The sequence below is a fragment of the Meleagris gallopavo genome, chromosome Z, assembly GCF_000146605.3.
Source record: "Meleagris gallopavo isolate NT-WF06-2002-E0010 breed Aviagen turkey brand Nicholas breeding stock chromosome Z, Turkey_5.1, whole genome shotgun sequence".
NCBI lineage: Eukaryota > Metazoa > Chordata > Aves > Galliformes > Phasianidae > Meleagris > Meleagris gallopavo.
In genome coordinates, this window is record NC_015041.2 from 12,995,026 (window position 1) to 13,000,242 (window position 5,217).

Sequence of the window (5,217 nt, forward strand, 5' to 3'; positions counted from 1 at the left end):
TAAATCTCCTAAGCAGATTTAGTATTGTGATCAAATGAAGTCTGATTTGGCTGGAATTCAAGAGCAGAAAGCATTCGGGTGGAAGATACAAATTCTCATGAATATACCACTCCAAAAGCACATTCATTTTTTATTTGACATCAGCACAGAGATGAAAGGATACTTTCCTCTTGTGTATCACTTTCGTATCTGAGTTTTGAAAAACTTATCACCTTCTAAGTCCCAAAATCAAATGGAAATACAGAACCATCAGAATAATTATCTTTTGATACTCAGTATAAATCAGCAGGCTCATCAAAGATTATTTTTGGAGATAAAATGAGAGTTTTTCTCTAAGGCAAATGTGCATGTGGCAGTTCAATGTCACTTTACTGCAGCTATTTATCTTTATAGCAGCACAACACAAAATGGATTCATCAGATTTTATTTCTTGTTATGCCATCAGAAAGCAGATGGTCAGATAATTGTTTCACTTTCTGATCTGAAATACAAAAGATTTAACTTCTCCTTTGAAAGTTTTTTTCCTAGCATTTTTTTTAGTTATCCCTACATGGTATTCTGGCAAACTGAAAAAAGTACTAATGGATTAGAAGTGTTTGCAGAAAAGCTATTATGACCTTCAGTGTAGAGGTAGGACATTTTAAATTCTGCCAGATAATAATGAATTAATGGAAGAAGCAAGTTTTGATTTTAAAGTACTCACAGCTCTTTTCCCAGTTCAGTCTCACAAATTGGAATAAATCGGAATGCAAACTTACTGCTAGATAAGAGTTTGTATCTTTAGTGGTAAAAACAGTATAATTCCCCAGAAGTACAAACTTTTTTTCCCCTCATATAAGTCTCATTAAGTGCCTGTACATATTCCAGTAACTCTCAAGGAATATATATGCGCTGAAAAAAATTAAGTAATTCACAATTAACTTTTGGCTGAAGAATACTTTTTATAGCTTATATTTATATGACTGAATGAAAAAATGACTGAGTATTCTTTTGGGTACTGTGAACGTGTCTTCTCAAAATGTCTGAAAATCCCCTTTGGGCATTCTGAACCTGTGTAAGAGTTGGTTACTGTAATTAGAGCTCCTCCACTTCTGCCTGTGTTGCCCTTCCAAACTGTATCTGTATCTGGCTGTGCACTGAGGCTGGGATCTACACCTTCACCCACTCCACACACAATGCAGGCATTGTACACACACCTCTGCAAACTGTTCTTTTTGTTCCTCAGCGAGTTGAATAGAGCAGAAAGGCAAACAGAAGTCAGTAGGAGCGCTGTTATGCTAGACATTAATGAATGTTATCCATATAAAAGATCTCATCTATATAAAAAGTGGCTATACTAATTGAGTGGCAGAAAGAATCCTTTATCCTTCATTTCTCGGATTTTTAGTGGCTGAAAAAATCTCTGAAATATGGTGATTTAATAGCATGTATAAAAGTTATTATACTGTTTACTTCATGTAAGAATTTCTTTACTTCAGCTAACAAACAGTAGACATTGTGATTGATGAAGGCATGAGCTGACTTTTGTGTTTAATGTTGTGCCAATATTCACTGTCCTAACTAAAGATGAGAACAGAGATCAGCTTTGAGCAGGATGACAGAAAACAGAAATTCAGCTGCTTCTGAAACACAACCTCAGTTGACGTGGTCCCCAGTGGGACCTGAGTACGAGGGAGATGATGTAGAATGAATCATAGAAACACAGAATCTATAAAATCCTTAGTATCGCTGTCTAGTCCAACTCCCCTGCAGTGAACAGGGACACAATAGGCAACCTGTTCCAGTGCCTCATCACCCTCACTGAAAGAGATTTTTTTCCTTATTTTTAACCTAAATCTACCGCCTTTGAGCTTGAAGCCATTTCCCCTTGTTCTATCACCACAGACCCTGCTGAAGAGTCTGTCCCTTTCTTTCCTGTAGCCCCCCTTTAGGCTGAAAGGCCGCTCTCAGATCACCTCGCAGTCTTCACTTCTCCAGGCTGAAGAACTCCAGCTCTCTTAGCCTGTCCTCGTAGGAGAGTTGTTCCATCCCTTGGATCATTTTTGGGGCCCTTCTCTGGACACGCTCCAACAGGTCTATGTCTTTCCTGTACTGATGTCTCCACATTTGGATGCAGTACTCCAGATGAGGCCCCACATCTGTTACTTACTCCTCTTGGTAGTTGTAGCTCTAGCAAAGTGGCTTTTAAATTACAGTTTTCAGCATCTAAATGGCTTACTAACTTTGGTTCATAACATATCAGTCACTCCCACTGCAAAACCCTTCTCAAAGGCTATGCTTCTGAAATGCAACCTCTCCACACCTTGAACTTGTGAAAAAAAAAATAATGTTTTGCTTGAATAGCAGCCTGCTCTTGGATTGCTGCGGAAATCTCAGAATGCTCAGGGTTTGGAGCTTTGCTTCTCTGACCAGGATCAAGCCAAGGAAGGTAAATCCACAAAAGAGCCTCATTACCCTGGAGTGGTGTTTGGAACCACCTACCCCCTGAGGGGACAGTCAGCCTCCTCTTGCCTCCCAGCCACAGCTACAGGTTCTTGGGCTGGAGGAACTGGGGCTGCTGTTGTAGAGAAGTGTCATGGAAAAGCTGGTGGGACTGTAGAATGGACATCTATGTGGGGAAGCACAAGCAGGAGGACCAACAGGGATGGGACTATCAACATGGCCAGCAGTCATGGCACCTATATGAGCAGTTGTCATGGTTTTATGATTTTTGTGATGCATATTCCACATCATAACATCATGTAGTGCACTGGCAGTAAAAGAGTTAATGTTCCGTGTTAATTAAAGAGTTAATAATAGTTCCATGTACATTAACTCCAGTGCAGAGTCAGATACAGATCCAGTAAAAGAGCTCCAGTTTCATGGATTGTTGTTTTTTCTGGCTGCCAACTACAGCTCCCGGAAGATATCACTGTTCCATTTTCATTTTAGAGGAAAAGATAAAACTGGTCACAAGTCACAAGATTTCCACTTCCTTTAATGCTCATCACTGTGGTATGTGCTCCCTAGTTGTCTTGCCTTCAGCACTGGATTAAGGCCTTCAGTTTTGAACACTCTCTCTCTCATTTTATTTGATTGATTAGCTTCAGTTCCAATTACATTGTATTATATTGTCCATTCAGCTATTGTATTTAGTAAATTATTTTTCTCCCTTAGCTCGTTGCTGCTGTTTTGTTTATAGGCCTATCTCCCTACCTTTTGCCTTTTTCCTCTTCCCTTCTCCCGGGGCTTGGGGAGCAGCCAACAGAGAGGACAAAAGGAATGGTGGCACCATCTGATGGGGACAGTGGTGATTTCCTCAAGAGCTGGCACTCACCATTGCTGCACTTGGGCTGCAAGGGGTCCATGCTGAGGATACATGGGGCAGTCAGATCAGGAGGGGCTGTCCCTTAAGTCAAAAAACATTATCTGTTCTGAACCCTTCTATTATCTCTTCGAACATCCAACTCTGCCAAACCATTTCTGAATACCACAGTGGGGCTGGCAGGGTTAGGAGGTCCCTTCCAACCCAACTCTGGCAATTCCCTGGTGCTATGATCTTCACAGTCCCTTCCAACCCAACCATGCTGTGATTCTGAGACTTGAAGAAAAGCTTGTGCGCATTAAAGGGAGAACTGATGCTGAACTTTATCCGACCTTCCTCTTCTCTCAGGTGCAATGTGACACTTCCATCCAGACCCAGAACCCCAAGCAGACCAGCTTGGCAGCAGAGGCTCACAACAAAGGATCGTTCTTAGAGGCTCCAAAATCGCTGCAAAAAAAGCACATCTAAGAAGCTCTAAGAAGCTGAGGGAGAGCGAGGCAGCCCCCTCCACTCCCGGCAGCATGATGGTTCTGACACGTGTGGGTGGAGTGAGGAGTGTTGGCGGCACTCCTTCCCTCTGTGAATAGAGGCAGAGCCCAGTGAGCGTGGCGAACAGGACAGGCAAACAGGACGCAGCACATCAGAAGGGCACGTCATGGCAGTTTGCACAGGCAGGGTGAGCAGGCAGGGCAGGACACCTTGACATACTGGAGGGGGTTTAACACTTAACACGTCACTTAACAAGTCATTGCTCTCTGGACAAACCGAGGTGCAACTATGGTCACCAAGCAGCATCAAGCTATTGCTAAAAGGGATGTGGAGACTCAGTGAAAGCATGTATGTCCATGCTGAAGTTCAGGTCTCAAGCTAAATAGAATGTCTAGCCCTGTCACTGCTACAGGAGGGCAGCAGGGATACCACCTGTGTGTGGTGTGAGCAGGTGGATGATCTGCTCAGCCTGGTGGTGAAGCTAAAGGAGGAAGTAGAAAGGCTGAGGAGCATCCGGGATTGAGAGAGGGAAATTGACTGGTGGAGTCATACTCTGCCATCCCTACAGGAAGGGCACAGGGGAGATGCTTTTCAGGCAGCGGGGGCTCATCTACCATCTCACAGTCAGGTGGGATGGGATGATCTCAAAGACAGCAAGGAATGGAAACAAGTCTCTGTTGGGGCAGCAAGTGGACTGCCCCTCAGCTTGTCCCATTGTCCCAGGTGCTTTTACATAAACGTATGAGGCTCTGGAGCTGAAGGGACAGGGGGATGTGGATGTTGGTCAAGGTCCACCCGTGCAGGGGAGATTGTCCGGGGCTAGTCAGACTGCTTCCTGTATCGCTGCAACGTCAGTCAGAAAAAAAAGGGCTGCCGTCACACGGGACTCCCTTCTGTGAGGAACTGAGGGCCTGATATGCCACTCAGACCAGTCCCACAGGGAGGGGTGTTGCCTGCCTCTAGTTTGGATGAGAGATGTTGTCAGGACCATTCACTTGGTCAAGCGCTTTGATTATTATCCATTACTAGTTTTCCACATTGGAAATGAAGAGGTAGGCAAAAAAAGTTCTCAGGTGATCAAAAGGGACCTTAGGGCTCTGGGAAAACTGCTGAAAGGATTGGGAGCGCAAGGAGCGTTCTCCTCTGTCCTATCAGTTGGTGACTGGGATCTGGACAAAAAGAGGAGGGTGGACATGCTGAAGGAATGGCTTTGTGAATGGTGTCATATGCAGGGCTTTGAGTACTATAGCTTGGAATGCAGTCTTGAGAAAAGGTAATGCTGACAGTGGACGGGCCACAAATATTCTAGGGAGTAAGCTGGCTGGGCTGGTTAGCAGAGCTTTAAACTATATATGGTGGGGGAAGGAGGTGTACAGGGTGACAGAGAAGCATGAGAGAATGCTGTCACCTTGGGAGGCAGTAAG